At 44.0% G+C, this 21,104-nt stretch overlaps 1 protein-coding gene across 1 annotated transcript in view; it reads left to right on the top strand.

The window, feature by feature from the left end:
* The first annotated feature begins 166 nt into the window (after positions 1–166).
* The window catches only part of itga4 (integrin alpha 4), a 62,871-nt gene continuing 41,933 nt past the window's right edge, over positions 167–21,104 (top strand). The window contains exon 1 of the mRNA XM_056265643.1: positions 167–215. The gene's annotated coding sequence lies outside the window, so the exon portion shown is untranslated. The remainder of the gene's footprint in view (positions 216–21,104) is intronic.

The following is a 21,104-nucleotide window of genomic DNA, read 5'->3' as shown; positions in this document are numbered from 1 at the left end:
CAGAGGTTTCCAAACAAATCAAAATATTTTTTGGGGGATGTTTATAGGGATTATTTTGGGTATAATCTTAGAAATGATTTATAGGTTTTTGTGTCCCACACTTATCTTATTCCATCCTGTAAGTCTTTTGTAAGTTAACAAAAGACACTTCCTTAATGACATCATCACCCAGGAAGTGACATCATGATGGAGGGAAACCAAAAGCACAAACGTCAGTGAGTATCTTTTTTATGGTATTAGTTAGTTTGCCACATTCTAAAACATTGCATCCTGTTAGAGAAAATGACAGATAACAGTTTGTTAATGTCACACTGTCAAAAGACGGGTTAACAAATTAAAATAAACTTAAGTTGCATTGGGTAATTTGGTAATTTAACCAAGTTAAATTGGTCATTTTTGTAGTTCTGATTTAGGCTATACCACTTGTAGTGTAACTGTTTATTATGAGCCTGCTTTATTTGTACAATTAAGACATTTTTGTGCAGAAAATCAGTAACCAACCAATTTTTTTTACCGATTAAAATTGACATAGTGTGGAAAAAGCATACCGGTCTCAAAGAGAGAAGGGGAGTGCCCTGACTCATTCCGCAGTTGTCTGCCAGGAACATGACATCTACTTATACTCTAATGTTATAACTGGGAATTCACAGTATTTATTTTACTTTCTGATTTTTCTCATAAAAGTAAGAGCTTCTGAGCATACTGAATATCACAAGCAACTCCCAAGCAACTGAGATCAGTTGAAAACAAATAGATCCAGCAAAATTTGTAGTAACAACAACATTGATGTGAGTAAAATGAATAATAATGAATAAAATGTTGCCATTGAGTAGATCTATCATATTGGTCAGAACTTTTTATGTTTAACCTATGTTTTATGCAAAAGAACATATGATACCACAGACGGCTAGTATATGTAGGCAAGCATGTGTTTTGGGAATTGGCAAGTAGCCATATGAAAATCCCTAGATGACTACTAATGAATTGAGCTCTCAATGACTACTGCAGTTTGGGGACTCCACCCTCAGCTTTCATGCCATGTTTTTGTGTTTGGTGGTAAAATTCAAGTTTTAGGATTGTTTCAGGAATATTTGATAATCGTAAACTAGTTTGTCTACAACGATACCTTATATATTCCCTTTATTTTCCTGTAGCTGTAACTGGTAGAGTGTTGCAGCATGCAAAGGATGTGGATTTGCGTTCTGTCAAACAATTGTACCCCTTAAATGCACTGTAAGTTGATTTTGAAGAGTTTGCCAAAAGAATACATTTAAATATTCTTCTGAACCTTTTAAAGCTCAGACGTGTATCATTAGTGCCTGCTTGAGGGTTATGTCATATTTTTATTATTCAAGCTTTACTTGTAAAAATTTGGTCACCATAGTCACCTCTATATCAGTTCCATGATGTCAACAACCTGTTTGGCAGATTTGTGTAAAACGAGCTAGCATGCAGCAAACTGTTACTTTGTAGATTCTCCATTATTTTTCAGAAAAGAAAGAGCTGAAGTTGAATTTCGACCTCCGAATGGCTAGCTAATGAATCGTCGTCGGTTGGGGCCAATTACATGATCTTCAAAGGCATTTTGGGCAATGAACTCGGATATTAGGAAGTGTGTGTAAGCATGCAGAGTCTTGGTGGATAAGTAATAAGACCCACTTAACTCTTCAATTATTTTCCATTACAGGGGAGCCACAGCAGTGTTTTGCCTGCTCAGTTTATTGGTAATGGAAGGCTTCATACTGAGGAGTGTTAATTGGTAGGTGTCAGAGCTAGAGAGTTGCGGGTTATGTTTAGAGCATCTTCATTAGCGCTTAGCTCCTTAAGTGAAACTCGTCACTGCCTGCGTGCACCTATGCGTATACAAGCATGCACTTTTTATCGTGCCGCTCGCTGCCGTTGCAAACACGGCGCTCCATATCAAGCTGGTCTCCAAGCTGAGGCCCTTTCAGAAGGGTGGATAAATTATGTACATTTTTTAGCATTTAACTGAAACTCTCTTTCATTGGGCGCAGCTGCACTCATGGGGACTTTCTTGATTTCTGTGGTGATTAATTCAGTTCACATCTTTATTTTCAAAAGCCGATTATTTCATTTAAAGCCATTACAGATTTATCCTCACTCAATGTCTCTGGATAATTCACACAGCCAGAATTAATGGGCTTTGCTGTCCTTTGAAATTGACCATCAATAACTGAATAGGGGCAACATAGATTTTTGGTTGTTTATTTATAATTATAATAAACAAATATTATTTTAAATTGTATTTAAATATATATTACTGTTCAACATTTTTGAATATTAATATTGTATTGGCCATCGTTTTATTAAAGGCATTTACAATGTTACAAAAAAATTATATTTCAAATAAATATTGTTCTTTTGGACTTTCTATTTACATTTATGCATTTGGCAGACGCTTTTATCCAAAGCGACTTACATTGCATTTCAAGGTACAAATTTACATTCTTATCAGTTCTTGCTTCCCCTGGGAATATAGGACCCATGACCTTGGCGTTACAAGAGCCAACGCTCTTCTGTTTGAGTGACAGGAAGGCGCAAAGAATTCTATTCTTCAAAGAATCCTGAAAAAAAATTATCCAAGTTTCCATAAAAATTTTAAGCTGCACAACTGTTTTCAACATTGATAATATTAAGAAATTAGAATTATTTTTGAAGGATCGTATGACACTGAAGACTGGAGTAATGATGCTGAAAAATTCAGCTTTTAAAATATATTCAAATCAAAAACGGTTATTTTAAACTGTAATATATTGCATAATATTACTGTTTTTCTATTTTGATAACATACTGTAAATGTAGCCTTGGTGCACATGAGACTTTTTACATAAAAAATGTAATATCTTACAGACCCCAAACTTTTAAAGGGTAATGTATTTGTTAACCATAGAACATATTTATGTTGTAAAAAATATGTCTGATTTATATTTAAAACATATATTTCTTGAAATAAAAAATAAAAATATAATACAAATGTATTAAAACATTTGTTTATTATAATTGAAAAATATATGAACAAACATATTTTATAAAATATTATGACCAATGAAATAAACAATATTTTATGAAAAATTATGATTGGATGAGTCAATGAGAACCCAAACATGAGGGTCTACATTTAACATTTTATTGAATATTGGTTAATTTTATCATGTTACCGTTGCTGCCTGTTTAAAAAAGCAGTAAGCCACTGCAGAGACAAAATCAATGGCCTCTAGTCGGTTATTGCCTTAATAAACTGCAGATTTCAGAGAGCGGCTTTCAATCAAGAAGGAGATAAAAGCCATTTGTTCTGAAAAAGCATTTCGGTTTTGTTTAGTGAGTGTGAGGAAGCACTCTACGTGGACTATGTGCATACATTGTGTGGATGGTTTCATTAAACTTTTACTGCAGAGCCCTTCTGGCTCAAAATCTGTTTAGTTTAGCCCCAAATCCGGCACCCCTCCCCCCGAAAAACCACCCTGTCTCCCACGTCTCACGGGACCGCTAGATCCCATTTAAACACGGCCAAGTCACACGAACGCATTCGCCCTAGAGAAGTTTGCTTCCTTTGACAGACTACCCTTCACCGACGGCGCGTTTTCATTAAGGCTTGCAATTTGGACACTTTCCAAATCACCTCTATTCTTTCGGGCGAGAAGCACACTAATTATGCCAGCGTCTTAAGGAGAACTGGAAACACAATTACGCATCTTCCTTCTGGTGCCTGTGCGCAGTGGTTTGTAGGTCAGGGGGACGCGGGCCCATTTCATCACAATGAACGCATGAGCTGCATGGCTAATGTTTTAATCGTAATAATTAATACCACTTCGCTCTCATGCTGCTGCTAATTATGCATCCACACGTCACGGCGCAGACCTCGTTGATATCTGGAGAGAGGGGATTTCAGCCAGGTTTTCCAAATCCCCAGGAAGTCAGGGTTCATTTGGCAAGCCGAGCCATTTCCAACACTTCAGTTGAATGTTAAACATGTGAAAAGGGCTTTTTACTTTCTAGATTTCTAAGTGGTATGTTTAGTTGTACAGTATGTTTCGAGTAGGCCTATAGTGAGAAAGTAGACTGACCAATGGTCTATTAACACCAAGAGTGAAATGTGCTGCTGATCGAAGATCACATTGAACTAATAGTTCAGTTCAGGCGTTTGCTGGTATATGCCAAAATTATGCCAATATGTGGGCATAAAACGTATTTCTCCATTGTTTCTACCATTTAAAAGTACACTCTAAAAAATACTGGGTTGTTTTAACCAATGTTTGGGTCCAATATGGACAAACCCAACCGTTGGTTTAAATTTTGTAATTAAATTTTATACCAAATGATCAGGTTTGTCAATTGTGGCGAGCAGGACGAGGTCGAGGGACGTGAGAGATATGAGACCGATGCATCTCACAGGTGTCGTTCATCAGTAATCACACCACCGGCCTCGCGCAGTTCTCTCACGTCCCTCGACCTCGTCCTGCTCGCCACATCTTTCACCCAAACATAGGTTGAAAAATGTATAGATAGATATTACTGGGGCTGCAGTGGCTCAGTGGTTCATGTAGGTTGTCTACAAACGGCGGCAGTGTGCCAAGTGTTGGGGCGGCAGTGGCTCAGTGGTTCATGTAGGTCGTCTACAAACCGGAAGGTTGGTGGTTCTGGGTTAGGGTTATCCCCGGTTCCACCTGACCAAGTGTCGAGGTGTCCATGAGCAAGACAACCTAACCCCAGCTGGATGGCGCCTTGCATGGCAATGTAACTATAGTAGTTATAGTTATCATTCTTGGGTCTTGGTGTGTAAACAAATCACTCATGTTGTTCCACACCTGTTTGGCTTCCTTTGTGGAACACAAAAGACGATATTTTAAACAATGTCTTTTTTTTTTTTTCATGCAATTAAAGTCAGTGGAGTCCAGTGTTCTTTGAACCCCAACGTTCTTCACAATTCTTTTGTCTCTTTTGTGAACTGCAATCAGCTTTGGAATGAAATGAGGATGAGTAAATGATGACAGAAAGTTCTTTTTTGGGCGAACGATCCCTTTAAAAGTGTGAAATTAAACTGTGGTTTCCCGTGTCTGCTGTAAGTAGTTGCAAAGAGTTAGTTGATTGGGTCAGAAACGGGCTGCATGTGCCAGCTAAGCAATTGCCGTTCAGGTGTTAATGGACAGTTTCTCCAGGTAGTAGACCTCGTTGGTTCTTCAGACCTTTCCTCAATATACATATCCATAATGTCTGCTCATTTTCCTGAGGAAACACATCACTTCCCAACTAACAGGAACACTACAAGGCAGAGGGGTGCTTAGGTCAGGGGGAGGGAAGGTTGCTGAGGAGATGAACGGAAATGTCGGTTAGTGGGTGGAGGTCTTTGGAGATAATAAGAGAGCAGCTCCACCGCTTCAGATCAGGGCAGAGAGATAGTAGCCTGGCTGAAATCCTCACAAACACTCCAAACACAGATGTTCTTCAAAAGACCCCTGATAACGTAGAGATATCCTGCTTCATTCAGAGACATAGACTCCTGACTCATACTTAGTCTGTCTGTAAGTGTGACTTTACAGCCCCATATAATTCTAAATATTTATGTATTTATTATACAGTACACAGTGTTAAAGGAATGTTCTGGGGTTACCTTTTTTTTTTCTTTTTTTTTTTTTTTTAGATGCTGATAAACTGTTTTTCTGATCAAATTTTGGTGACACACATTATTAATTTTTACTTGTTTTAATGCGTTGGCTGTAATATCAGTTTGAGACTCACACTGTGCATTTAATGTATCTATCTACCCAATTAAATAATGTCACAACCATGCAGTTCATTAACATGCAAATGGCGTCTTATGAAGAGATTAGTTAATTGCAACTCATTTGCATAATTAATGAACACTCAAATGAATAATGCTTTAGCGAATTTGTGCTGCGCTGTCATGAAATAAATTATAAACGACAGGCTGAGACCATTGTGTAAAATCCCACTGAACTGCATGAAATAATAAGCAGGTGAGGGATGTATAATCAGAACATGGGAGAAATATGTATGTATGGTCATTTGTACACATTACTTAAAGCTAGATTTTAGCCTGTCATAGTGACAGCATGCAATATCCCATACGGGCTCTGTAGGGTATCTGACTCTGTAATAAAAAAGACTGATTGTCATGGGGAAAAGTTATGATGGCAATTTATAATACGCAAAATGACACAGAGGGTCTGTCAAGATGCTTTCGTAACCTCGTTGCTGTGTGGTTATAGAATTACACCAGTAAGATTTCTGTCCTCTGGAAGAACAGGCACCCTTTATCCATTTTCTCAGTGTGAATTCCAAAGGACGTCTTTGCGACCTTGAAGAGCACTGTAAAAGAGTATTGTAATTGTAAAGTCATTCCAAAAGAACTTGAGGAACCAAATCCATTCTTAATGGGTCCTTTCAAGAGGTATTTTGTGAACATGGTACCCGCTGGCAATTTATTTTAATCTCTACCTTAAATTTTAAAACCTTCAATAGCTCTCAAGTAGAAAACATTCCTTGCATATTTTCATGTGTGTTAGTTTGATTTTCACAAACACCACGTGGATAAAGAAATATTTGAAGCACAAGTTTTATTTAAAACAGTCTGTACAGCTATAAACATGAATATTGATGCATTATCAAGGTATTTAAAGTGGCAGTAACGTAGATAGAGTACATAGCATGTACCGAACACACACATATAAGGCATGAGAGGACCTATTATGCTTTTTATTATGCTGAACGTCCTTCAGTGTGAAATGTTGCTGTTTGAGGATGAAAAAGGTATTTTGAAAAAAGTCTTTCTGAACTCCCTGAAACACCTCAATTGTTGAGTTTCTTCTGCCTACACATCACAATCTTCCTCATTTAAATAATTCCCGCCCCAGGCATGCGCAAAAAATGGACAAGGCCTGGTTGAGTTGCGTCAGTAGTGTGTTGTAACTCGCAGTTATGGTAAAGGGGTGTGACATTTCCGAAACGCACTCAAAGCAGTTGACCGATCACAACAATCGGTCAATCAGAGAACATTGCGCTTTTCGGAAGGAGGGGCTTCATAGAGACAGGAACTAAACAGAGTGTTACTGACAGACTGGGAAAAGAGGTGCTGCAACAATGTAAAATATGTGAAAAATAATGCGTTTTGAATATTCAAGCATTAAAACTTAGACCCTAAAAACAAAATCAAGACTTTGTAAAGGGGCAAAATATGGCCTCCTTAATGTCTGATGTGTGCTGATATGACAGCAGCAAAAATGAACAAATGAGAAAACTAATTACAAGAAGACTTTTTTATTGCTTTTGTGTATAAAAGCAATAATCTCTCTATATTCTGGTTAACTGCTGAGTGGATGTTTGCTCTGTGCTTTATGACTCTTGCTCTGTGATTCAGTTGTTCAAATCTAAATGTTCTTAATTATTTACTGGCAGTAATTAATTTCCTTCAGAAACTGCAGTTGTGGTTGACAGTAAGATGTTTAATGATATTGCATGATCATGTAAATTTAACCACAACTGCTGAATCAGATACTACTGATTTAGCACCAGTAATTTTCCTCTTTTCTATCATTTTGTACTTGTAAAAGGTCAATGTCCTACATTAAGACAAATGTTCGTGACAAGACCTCACAAAAAAGAGGAAGCCAATCTCTTCCTGTGTAGAATTAAATTAGTAGTAACCTAAAAGTGTATATACTACTATGATTGACTCAACCTCATGTTGTTCCATGTTTGCATGTAATCTTTATGGAGTTCTTTTCTCCTTTTGAGTTGCATAGAAGCAAAAAATAAAAGAATATACATATAAAATGACATGAGTAAATAATGGAACAAACTATTCCTTTAACTTGCATTCACACAGCAGCACACTATTGACTTTACTATAACATCTTGTAATATTAGGCCTCACAGCCATACTGACACTAAAACCCAAATAATAATTTCTCGAATTAAATTGCAGTATCCCACAATCCCCCCGCTTTTGTAAAGTCAGTGAGTCTGGGATTACATTTGCTTTTACTTGACTTTAATCTTTCACAGCATTCATATTACAGTCTTTCTGGGGATTTACTCACTGCAATTGTATTAACCTGCGGCACTGAATTATATTAGAATTTGTTTCCTTGCAGATTTGCTCATAAATCACTTTCACTGTCATTACTGCAGTTGTTATGCGGCTTTTTATATACTGGACAGCGTTGCTACAAATCTTGAACCATAATGATATTGTTCTTTTCTGAAACACTTTGGGACACCAAGTACTTTATGCACATTCGACTGACATTCTAAAAATAGCAGAACTATGGCGTTATTATCCTGTCAGATGTCGAGAGCGCATTATTGTAGCGCGAAAGTACATTAATATTATGCGCGAGCGTGAATCTCTCTGCTCGCGCGCGGAATATGATGTGCGCGAGCGTGAATCTCTCTGCTCGCGCGCGGAATATGATGTGCCCAGCGCAAATCTCTCTGCTCGCGCGCGGGAACTGGGCACGCGCTCTCAGATACACTTCTCTTGTAAGAGTTCTCTCTCTGGGCTGATTGGGCTCGCTGCCTTGCTCAGAGAATATGCCTGCACTTAAAACGTGTTCAGTGCAATCGCGAATTGCTCCTCTTCCCCAGCTAACAATTTTAGGTTATAAGAACGTTTTCATAACGTTCCCATTAAGTTATAAAAACGTTATTTCTGAATGTTCTAGGGAATTTCAAAAAGTCCAGTTTTTTAGACGTTGTATTAACGTTATTTCTTGGTTATAAGAACGTTCAATTCTCCCTTTATATAAACGTTGTATTAACGTTCTTGTTTGGTTATAAGAACGTTATTCAAACGTTCAATTCTCCCATTATATAAACCTTCTCTTAATGTTTTTCTAAGATAATGAAAAACGTTTCATTCAATAAAAAAAAAAAACATTAAGAAATGTTTTAATAATTATTAAAACCTTTCTTAATGTTTTTTATATAACAAGGTAGCCTATATAATAGGCCTAGCCTATATGAAGAACCTAAAATTAAAAAAAAAAAGACCCATGAATCATGTCTACAATATGTGTAATGTAGTCCACTGAAGTCGAGTTGAATTGAACCGAAGTAGGCCTATAGTTTATTCCAGTAAACCGATTTGGGTTGAAGTGACCATATGAAATTAACATGAACATAAACTTGGACTAAACATAGAATCACCAACAATGGTTGCCTACAGGGAACAAAGCTAGACAAGAGACAATGGGAACACAAGGACAAGGATTATGACCAAAAACAACCAATGACATCCACAAGTTAAAGTTAATTTAATTTATATAGCTCATTTATACAACAATTTCCAAGTTTATGTTCATGTTAATTTCATATGGTCACTTCAACCCAAATCGGTTTATTGGAATAAACTATAGGCCTACTTGGGTTCAATTCAACTCGACTTCAGTGGACTACATTACACATATTATAGACATGATTCATGGGTCTTTTTTAAAATTTTTATCTTAATTTTAAAATCTGAAAGTTCTTGTTTTAGGTTCTTCATATAGGCCTATTATAGGCTACCTTGTTATGAATGAAACGTTTTTCATTATCTTCGAAAAACATTAAGAGAACGTTTATATAATGGGAGAATTGAACGTTTGAATAACTTCTTATAACCAAGCAAGAACGTTAATACAACGTTTATATAAAGGGAGAATTGAACGTTCTAACGTTATTATAACCAGGAAATAACATTAATACTGTTTACATAATGGGAGAATTGAACGGTCTTATAACCAAGAAATAACGTTAATACAACGTCTAAAAAACGGGACTTTTTGAAATTCCCTAGAACATTCAGAAATAACGTTTTTATAACTTAATGGGAACGTTATGAAAACGTTCTTATAACCTAAAATTGTTAGCTGGGGAAGAGGAGCAATTCGCGATTGCACTGAACACGTTTTAAGTGCATGCATATTCTCTGAGCAAGGCAGCGAGCCCAATCAGCCCAGAGAGAGAATTCTTACAAGAGAAGTGTATATGAGAGCGCGTGCCCAGTTCCCGCGCGCGAGCAGAGAGATTCGCGCTGGGCATATCATATTCCGCGCGCGAGCAGAGAGATTCACGCTCGCGCACATCATATTCCGCGCGCGAGCAGAGAGATTCACGCTCGCGCATAATATTAATGTACTTTCGCGCTACAATAATGCGCTCTCGACATTGGACAGGATAATAACGCCATACTGAACCTAATTTCACCAAGTGAAACATGTTACAACATCTTCGTTGATCCTGGAACAACATTCCAATCAACCAATCAGATTTGAGGGACAAGTTTAGGATTACAACCAGGGTTTGGTGCTTCTACATCTGTGTTCACCTATCATTTCCCTCTGATTTTAGAGATAATTTATGGGTAAGGTTAGGTTTAAGGGGATATAGCTCAATTTTTTGGACAGGAATGTTGCTCCAGGATCAACAAAATATGTTGACCCAGGAACGTGTCTAGCTCGGCAAAATCAGGACTTGCATATATATATATATAATACAATACAGAGCTCATTAAAACACTGTGCTTCATGCTTAATCTTTGGTTAATATAGCTCAAGTTTCTGGATTTGTTTTTTGCAAAGGATTTCATATTTCTAGTGCAGTGGTCTGGGGTGGTCAGGAAGGAAGCTTTAATCTTTGGGGAATATTGCAGCTTTGGGCTTGGGAGGGTTAAACGGCATTCAGATCCTGCTGACTGCTGGTTTATTTAGACGAGACACAAGTAGGTCATTGATATATCACTAATTAGTGTTCCCCTCACATCCTTGACTTTGTATACAGACCTAGAAAATCCTCAGCGGTTTCGGTGTGTGCTTGAGTGAGCACACTCAAATGAAACCAAAGGAAGGTCAGATTCCTATCATGATTATTTAGACATGCAGTTTAAGGTAAACTGTTATACGAAGACGGTCTACTGTAAGTCTTTTGGGGTGGTTTAAAATAACATGTACACTTAAAAGACCAATTGTTATGTGTATTCCTGGTTGAAGTGGACGATATTGAGTAACTTCATGCCATTGAACTTGTTAAACTGGCTTTTTGTTGTTTTGTGGACAGTGATGCAAATGCAGTTGAGTGATTTCATGCCGTTCATCTTGTACTAGGAAAACAGTCACCAACTAACGTCTCGGTTACGGATGTAACCCTCGTTCCCTGAGTAGGGAACGGAGACGTTCCGTCGGATGACGACGAATGGGGTTTCGCTTAGAAAGCCTATCGACTTCGAGTATACAAAACGAGCCAATGGCAAACAAATGCCATGGGTCTACGGAATTTGCATGGCGCAACTCCGCCCCACCTCGTGGGAATAAAAGGAGAAAGCCGGCAATATGCAGATATGTTTCTTCGCTGAGGAGCCAAGACTGAACTCGGCTGTTCCAGCGGTACAGCGGAAGTGGCAGGCAGACGGAACGTCTCCGTTCCCTACTCAGGGAACGAGGGTTACATCCGTAACCGAGACGTTCCCTTTCGTTGTCACTCCGAGTTCCGTCGGATGACGACGAATGGGGATACCAGTCTAATCACGCCACTTCTCAGCTGTCTTCCAGTGCCCTGCGTAAATCTGAGATTCCTGTCGTGAGACTAGCACGGACGAAGGACTCCTATTTAACACAGGAATACCAAGGTACACTGGGGAGCATATCCCAGATTTTAGGGGAATATGCAATTACTGCCAACCCAGAGGGGGGGACTTAAGAATACACATATGACCCGAGGGATGCATATGGGGAATCACTGGGGTGTCCAGCCGCAGGTGGAATATTTCAACCCCAGGGGTGGCAAGGTGGCTTGCCGAGGGAAAGACACATGCTCAAAGAGGCTTACAGTGGAAATACACGTGGGGGTAGCTCAGAGGAGGTACCATGCACACGGAAGGCACCTAGCCGACGCGCAGGCAATAGACACTGGCGCCAGCGTCAGCAGTGCTGGAGGAGCTCAGGGCTTTCGGGGAAGCTCACCTGAGGAGAATATCGCACGTATCCAGTCCGTGGAGTGGCATGGCGAGCAAGCGAAGACACATAACGGGTCCCATGTTAGCTTGAAAAAGACAGTACATGAGAGGAGACTGGCTCCACTCGGAGATTGAAAAATCTGCGAATGTGTTAGGTGTCGCCCAGCCTGCAGCTCTGCAGATGTCTGTTAGCGAGGCGCCATGCGCTAAAGCCCAAGAGGACGCCACACACCGGGTGGAGTGGGCGGTCACACCAAAGGGGCACGGTCGACCTTGCTGCTGGTATGCCAAAGCAATGGCGTCCACTATCCAGTGAGACAACCTTAGCTTGGAGAGAGCCTTTCCCTTCAGCTTCCCACCATAACAGACAAAGAGCTGGTCTGAGGTCCTGAAACACTGCGTTCTGTCTACATAGATGCGAAGAGCACGTACTGGACAGAGCAGTGCCAAGGCTGGGTCTGCCTCCTCCGGGGGCAGCGCTTGCAGGTTCACCACCTGGTCCCGGAAGGGAGTGGTAGGAACCTTGGGCACATATCCAGGCCGGGGTCTCAGGATCACGTGAGAGTCACCCGGCCCGAATTCCAAGCACGCTCCGTCAACGGAGAATGCGTGCAGGTCCCCTACCCTCTTGATGGAGGCCAATGCAGTCAGAAGCGCTGTCTTCATTGACAGGAAGTTAAGCTCGACTGACTGCAAAGGCTCAAAGGGAGCGCTGCGCAGGGCAGTTAAGACCACTGCGAGGTCCCAAGAGGGTACGAGAGGAGGGCGAGGAGGATTCAGTCTCCTCGCTCCCCTCAGGAACCTGATGATCAGGTCATGCTTCCCCACAGACTTACCTTCTATCGGGTCATGATGTGCGGCAATAGCGGCGACATAGACCTTGAGGGTGGAGGGAGACAGCCTTCGCTCCAACCCCTCTTGAAGAAAGGAAAGCAGGACACTGACCGAACATCTCCGGGGGTCTTCTCGGTGAGAAGAGCACCAGTTGACGAAGAGGTTCCACTTCAACGCATAGACGTGTCTCGTGGACGACGCTCTAGCGGAAGTGATGGTAGCCACCACCGCTGGTGGTAGGGTACTCAAACCTGCCTTGTCCCGTCCAGGAGCCACACGTGGAGGTTCCAAAGATCGGGACGAGGGTGCCACAGGGTGCCCCGTCCCTGAGAAAGGAGGTCCTTCCTCAGAGGAATCGGCCAAGGAGGTGCTGTCGCGAGGAGTATGAGTTCGGAGAACCAGGTCCGGGTGGGCCAGTACGGCGCGACCAGAGTGACCTGCTCCTCGTCCTCCCTGACCTTGCGCAGGAATTGCGCAAGAAGACTCACTGGGGGAAACGCATATTTGCGGCCCCGCGGCCAGCTGTGCGCCAGTGCATCCGTGCCGAGCGTGCCCTCGGTCAGGGAATAATACAGGGCGCAATGGGTCGAGTCGTGAGAGGCAAACAGATCTATCTGTGCGTCCCCGAACTGATCCCAAATCAGCTGAACCGACTGGGGATGGAGTCGCCAATCTCCCGGGAGGGGCTGAAGCCGTGAGAGCTCGTCGGCTGCACAGTTCAGGGCTCCGGGGATATAAATGGCACGAAGCGACCTCAGATGCTTCTGACTCCATAAGAGGAGGTGGCGGGCGAGTTGCGACATACGGCGGGAGCGCAGACCACCTTGACGGTTGATGTACACTACGGTCGCGGTATTGTCTGAACGAACTAGTACATGCTGGCCCCTGAGCACGGCTCGGAAGCCGCGCAAGGCGAGCTGTACAGCCAGCAACTCGAGGCAATTGACGTGCCATAGGCGGTGGGGTCCTGTCCAGGAGCCCGCGGCAGCACGTCCATTGCACGTGGCACCCCAGCCCGTGGTAGAGGCATCTGTCGTTACGACAACATGCCGGGAAGCTCGTTCCAGGGGCACTCCGGCCCGTAGAAAACTGAGGTTCGACCATGGGGTGAAGGTCTGACGGCAGGTCGGAGTAACTGGTACTCGGAGAGTGCCGTGTTGCCATGCCCACCTCTGGACTCGGTCGCGAAGCCAAAGCTGAAGCGGTCTCATATGAAGTAATCCGAGCGGTGTTGCCACGGCTGCGGATGCCATATGCCCCAGGAGCCTCTGAAAAAGTTTCAGTGGAACCGCACTCTTGCCCTCGAACTGTCTCAGGCAAGTCAGCAGTGACTGCGCGCGCTCGCTCGTGAGCTGCGCGGACATGGCGACCGAGTCGATCTCCATACCGAGAAAAGAGATCCTCTGCACGGGGCAAAGTTTGCTCTTCTCCCAGTTGACCCGAAGGCCCAGACGGGCTACGTGGCGGAGCACACAGTCCCTGTGTTCGCAAAGCTGATCTCGAGAGTGAGCTAGAATTAGCCAGTCGTCGAGGTAATTCAGAATGCGAACCCCGTGTTCCCGGAGGGGAACAAGGGCTGCCTCGACGACCTTCGTGAAGACGCGAGGAGACAGGGCTAGCCCGAATGGGAGAACTGCGTACTGATATGCCTGCCCCTCGAAAGCAAACCGCAGGAACGGTCTGTGTCGAGGGAGAATGGAGACATGAAAGTAGGCGTCCTTCAGGTCGATCGCTGCAAACCGATCCTGGTGCCGCATACATTCGAAAACGCGTTTGGCGGTGAGCATCTTGAACGGCAGCCTGTGAAGGGAGCGGTTCAGAACGCGCAGATCCAGGATTGGCCGTAACCCACCGGTTTTCTTCGGGACAATGAAGTACGGGCTGTAGAAGCCGGTCCTCATTCCGGCTGGAGGGACAGTCTCGATCGCACCATTCGCCAGCAGGGTGGCAACCTCCACTCTCATGATAGGGGCATTGCCACCGACCAAAGTGGAGCGGACTCCCTTGAAGCGGGGAGGAGACCGCGCGAACTGAATCGCGTAGCCGAGCCTGATCGTTCGTGCGACCCAGCGGGACAGGTTGGGAAGCTCTAGCCAGGGTCCCAAGGACTAAACCAGCGGGGTCATGCGAACCACAGACTTCCCGTCGGTGGGGCAGCGAGGCGGTATGGCTGACCCAGACTTGGACGGCATAGCGGCCCGGTGTGAGGGTACAGCCATAGACCGCGTCCTGACAGAGGAGACCAGGGAAGGACGAACGTTCCACGGGGGTCTGCTCTGCCAGGGGTCTGGCGACAGAGGAGGATGAGAGCGGCACGGTCCGGGGACGGCGTGCACTGTCATCCGGCTCTGGGACAGAGGAGGACGAGGGGTGCACGGCCCGGGGGCGGCGCACCGTGTCGTCCGAGAACTCTGTGTGCTTGGAGATGGGAAGTCAGCTCTCTGGAAAAAGAGGTTCTCCCCCGGCCCTCCACCGGGGAAAGGAGTGGCCCTGCAACCACCTCCTGGAGAACTGCAACCCATCTCTGAGCTGCCCGTAACGGGAGCGCCGCTTTGCCTGGCATTTGGCAGGCTGCGGGGCTGGTACGGGTGGGGCGCTTTCCTGCGACCACCTCCACAGCGCGGCCCGGAGCTGCTGGGGCCGGGCGGGAGGGGGCGAAAGTCGCAGGAGGGCGCGTTCGGCGGCAAGCTGACTGAGGCGTCTGAGCCGGCGGCAGCAGCTGGCCGCGGGGTCAGAACGTGTTTGGTAGCCTCAGTCTGCTTCTGGGCGGCCGAGAACTGTTGGGCAGAGTCCTCGGCCGCGCCGCCGAAGGGCCAGCCTGGGATATGGGGGAGTTGAGGAAGCGGGTTCGCTCAGCCTCGCGCATATCAACCAGGTTAACCCAGAAATGTCTGACCACACAAGTGGACATCACCTGACCCAGGGAGCGTGCGGTCACCTTCGTCACTCGTAGAGCGAGGTCGGTGGCGGCAGGCAGTCTCTTAGATGAGCCCTGAATCAGCCCTATTCTCGTGCATGTCATTGAGCACCCCGAAGGATGGCAATAACATGCAGTGAGACGGCAGCCTGTCCGCTGCTCTATAGGTCTTTGCCACCGGAGTAGACAAAAAACCTACAGGCATTGGAGGGGTGCTTAGGGTCGCCACGCCAGGTGGAGGCGCTGTGGGGGCACAGATGTGCTGCCACAGAACACTCCACGGGGGGAACCCCAGTGTACCCATGGCCGCGGCCTCTCGAGGGCAGAGAAGGTGGAAGAGGCTGCTGAGCAGTCGCGAAAGTCAAAGGAGACTCTCACGATCTCATGACCTCTTCATGCACATCTGGGTAGAAAGGATTTTGGGTTCGCCTCCCCAAAACCAATCATCAGCCTTGAGTGCTCGAGACATGGCAGAGTAATCCACACATGCCCGATACGTGGCTCTGACCAGCTAACTCATTCAGAACCGCGCGGGTTGCAATGTTAAAGAGAGGGGTGTGGACCACGGATATTAATCGGCGGTTTAGTTCCACACCAGCCACACCTGGCCACCAGCCAAAGTATTCTCTCACGTGGAGAAAATAGATCGGGGTGTGGATGAGGGGACTCTCACTCAGTTGAGCTCATTGAGTCTTGACCGTTACATTGCGATGGTCATGTTCCCCTTAGAGAACGTGACGCATCCGCGAGCGCTGTTCGACCGTGATCGAAGCCCAAACACGTCAAAACAGCGCTCGTGCCCATCAGCTGAATCTATCAGACTACCGCACTCAGAAATGCACGGGCAGATCGTCTTTAAAAAGACGCGCCGCGTGCACGCTCTTTTTGTGTGAGAAAAGCTTGCAGCAGTGCTGAAGCGCCCAGGGAGAAACACACAGCTGTTCAGATCAGCAGGCAGGAATGTGAAACTCGCTGGAACATGCCATCACACCAACACCGACTGGAAGCTGCTCGTCTTGAAGATTCTCGAAGATAGTCAGAGAATAGACTGCAGGAGTGAAGAGAACATCTTGGCTCCGAAGCAAAAACATATCTGCATATTGCCGGCTTTCTCCTTTTATTCCCACGAGGTGGGGCGGAGTTGCGCCATGCAAATTCCGCAGACCCATGGCATTTGTTTGCCATTGGCTCGTTTTGTATACTCGAAGTCGATAGGCTTTCTAAGCGAAACCCCATTCGTCGTCATCCGACGGAACTCGGAGTGACAACGAAAGGGAACCATAGTTCCTGTATGCTTTGTGGTCTAATTCCTTTCTACCTCCCAGTTGGTTCTCCATGACTTTGACCCGGTTGACCAAATTAAAAATCCACAAAGGCACTTTTCTAAAAAGTCTTAATAACCTCATGAAGATTTTGTTTGACAGTTTTACAACACGAGGAGTGTGGTGTGATGACCAGGGATAGAGTCTATTGTATTGTAGAGTCAGTGTGATACTGTCTACTGCCTAAGTTGCCTTCTAAGGCTGAAACATAAGGATTTCTAGTTATATACACTTGATTTCATTCAGACAACAATTTATAATAAAAACTTAAAGGGATAGTTCATTCAAATATGAAAATTCGGTCACCATTTACTCAGCCTCATGCGGTTCCAAACCTGTATGATTGACTTCTGCGGTAACACAAAAGATGATAGTTTGAATTTTCTTTTTTTGTGTGTGTCCATATTAAGTAAGTCAATGGGGTCCAATGTTGTTTCTCACAGAAGTACGAAAGTCATACAGGTTTGGAATTACATGAGGGTGAATACATAACGACAACTAACCCTTTAGTTTGCATTGCATTCAGAGAATTGCCAGAAAGGGTGCTATAACTTGTGTAAGTCATATAACTTGTATTAGTGTAAGTCATATTCTACAGTCAGTTTTTTTTTTCAGTAGAGTTTGGTGGTAGCATGTTGCTATGCTAACAATACTGTGTACCCAAATTAGCCAAAAAAAAAATCACAGATTTTCAAAACAATAGTTAATTTTAAATTACCTTTCATATTGATCTTCTGCCGTCTTCGTCCACCATTTTTGGATGCATTATGCATTGTATGGATGCCTTTGCCAGGTATGTAACATGCATTGTCTAAGAATTTGGCCAAAATACTGTTTATCTTTTGAAACAGTTGGTATCATATACTTAGGATGACAGGGTTTTTCACACTCGAAAAAGTTAACCCCGGCAGCACGTAGCACGCGACCTGTTTACATAAAAGCTCTAGCACTGTGCATCCTCATATTGATGACTGTAGGCTACTATCGAGTTTACACTGAATGGATACTTCGGACTAAAAAGGTAAGCATGAAACGGCCTCTTCTTCACTCAAATTGATGCGTTTTCTGTCAGCATTTGACATTTTTCCTCGCTGAAAACGCTGAATTTACTGTTCACAGCTATAGCCTACAATGTGCAGTGTTTCCATGACTGTACAAAGCACGCAAAAATGTACACGATTGGTTGTCTGTTGCTAAGCATCTAGCTTTAACATTTTAACACTACATCGTTTCACACTGCACAATTTGGGCACCGCAATGAGGGGTAACACTGCAAAAGCAGCTCTTTTGTAACCCCGGGTAAGAGGCTGTGCTAATTTCTACATTTTCTAAATTACAAGACTGAAGACCTCCGAAGACCAAAAGCCTCTAAAAGCCACCTCTGTCAAAAATGAGATAATAGTGAGTGAATGCTCTCCGTACATAGTATACGCTCATCAAATACTTTCACTTCAAACTCACTAAATCCCAGCCTCTGCCCATTCAGAAATGCCGGAACTTGGGTAGAAACCTATAGGAGCCTGATAAAAATGTTAATTTTAAACAAAAACTTTAGACGGACTTAGAGGCTTTTGCATCTGAAGTCTTCAAGTGTGAAACAGTGTGAAAAGGCCTAATGTCTTTCTCCTACTCTCTTGGTCTTTCTCTGTTTGGACTTCTTTCTCTGTCTCTCTCTAAAATCTGAATGCCATTACATTCTACGCTGGAGACATAGTGTGTGTTAATAAGCTGGGACATCTGGTAACCAGCTTCTTTTCTGATTCATTAACTGACGTAGTTGCAGTGGCCAGAGGGGTTTACGGTAGATATTTGAGGGGAGGTTATGGTGCTAGAGGAGGGGGTGAGAGGGGTGGGGTAAACCAGGAGAGACGGGTGTATGTGACGTGAGAAAGACAGTGTGCTGCCTGGGAAATGTGTGTGTGTGTGTGTCAATGGAAAGTCCTCGCAATGATAGGAGTACGTGAATGTGTGTTTTGTCTGTTTGTTAATGACACAGGTAGCTCTAGATCAATTCTTAAAATGTGTTTCATGCCATACAGAAAGAGAGAATAAACCTGTAAGAAATTGTTGAATTAATGAAATGTAATGGTAGCCTCAATAAATAAGATCATCAGCCCATTGCAAGAATGCCCCTCCCACCGCTGAAGATGATTGAGCAAGAAAAATACGACTTGATGGCACACATTGAAGGATGAAATGGACAATGAAGTTTCCATATGTTGTTTTTACACAGAAATTAGAATCCGTTCTATGCTTTCTCTCTCACACACACATATATATGAACAAACACTGGCTTATATCGTGTGTGTGTGTGTGTGTGTGTGTGTGTGTTGCCTTTATAAGATCTACTGACACATATGATGTCATTATTCCGGTCAGCTCTTCTGAAGATGCTCCTGTTCTCGGGCCGCCATTCTCTGTGGCCTTGGTACTAAACCGATGACACGGCTACAGATCATCCAAACCAAATACCTGCTGCGATCTTTGACCCCGGGAATATGCAGAGGTCGCTTTATGAGTTCAAGTGTGCCCGTCGTTCTCAGAAAGGCATTAAAATCTGTTTGGTGTTCATTTGAAATGTTTGGTCTGCTTTCAATTAATCGCATTTGGTACGATTTCCTGGAAAATAAACATAAATAAAAACAAAAGGGGAATGCAGAGCTCGCAAACCGCCTCATTTATTGCGATATCACGTCTGTTATTCATCACCATGGCGACCTGCGAGAGAGCCTTGATGCGTCCCACTCACAGATGTGACCGGTTTGTATTCATTGGATATGCAAATGTGTTGATCCAATGCTCATTGTTATTCCCTGCCCCTGAGACAAATGATGTTGATGCTGTTTGTGTATTTGCTGTATGCTTTTAGTCTTAGGAAGGAGAGCGCGAGTGCAATGCGACACAGCTTGCCGAATGCTTCGACGGGGCTGAAAACGGATCCCGTGCAACGGCGGTGTATTTTTCGAGGGTCGCCTCGAAGCAGCTGTGAACGCGCGAGAGAAAGCGAGAGGTAGAGCTTTGGCTCCTCTCTTCTCTAATCTCATCCCCCATGGAGGGAAGCATTGGGCCGTGAACCTGGCTGCGAGCTGATTGGCTGCCGAGGTGATGGGTAGGGGGCTGTCAGTGTGAGGGCCGCAGCTGTTTTAGAAAGAGCCTGTGTCGGTATCTGCAGCATGTCGACGTGTGAAGTACAAAAGATGAATCCTATTTCTCAAGAGAGCCCCACATATGTCAAGTATATTGTCCCATTATACCAATTCATTTATCAACCCACTGAATGCCAATTAGATTCACAGGATGGTGCAGGTATACGGCGAGTGGTCGGTGCCAATGCTCTGCCGCAGCTGAGCTCCTCTGGCTGGCTTCCGCTGCCTGCCTCTCCGTGGCAGGGCTTACCGGGGCATGGTAACCTTCCCAAAAGGGCAAGCGGCGTACTGGCGGTGACGCCCCGTGCCGAAACGAGAGAAGGCTCGGAGTTCCCGTTTCAGCTCGGCCCCCCCATGATGAAGATGTCAGGGAGAGGGACCCGACCCGTGTGCCAGTGTCTCCACAGCCTGGAGATCAGATGAGCGGATCGGATGATGAAGCAGCCCGCCGCACGCCTTCAGCTGGGTACGTCCCAGCTGAGGCGAAATGAGAAAGAGGGAAGGGGAGGAAGCTAAATCTGAGAAGTTGGAGAGTGGAAAGAAAAAAACAGAAGGGAGGAATCAGACATTTTGACATCGACATTAACGTGTTTTACTGTGATAGGATGACATCTGGATTGCGTCTAAATCTGGCATTTATTGTGGTGTCAAAATGCATTGTGGTCAGATCATTGAAACCACATCAGAGATCAACTGATATTGTGTTTTAGTTTTTTTTAATGTCTTTAATTATTGTTCAGTTTCTTATTTTAGACACAATCATTCATCACTAGCATCTGAAAATGACTAATATTACATCTATCAACAAAGTACAAAATATATTTGCCCAAGGCTTTTCACTTTATTAAAATAATTTCAAATGTAAATTCTTTAGAAACATAAGAAATGTTGGTAACACTTTACAATAAGGTTTC

This window comes from Rhinichthys klamathensis, unplaced genomic scaffold (assembly GCF_029890125.1).
Source record: "Rhinichthys klamathensis goyatoka isolate OS25496 unplaced genomic scaffold, OSU_Roscu_1.1 h1tg000237l_1, whole genome shotgun sequence".
Classification (NCBI taxonomy): Eukaryota; Metazoa; Chordata; class Actinopteri; order Cypriniformes; family Leuciscidae; genus Rhinichthys; species Rhinichthys klamathensis.
This window is presented reverse-complemented; position numbering and strand designations above follow the sequence as displayed.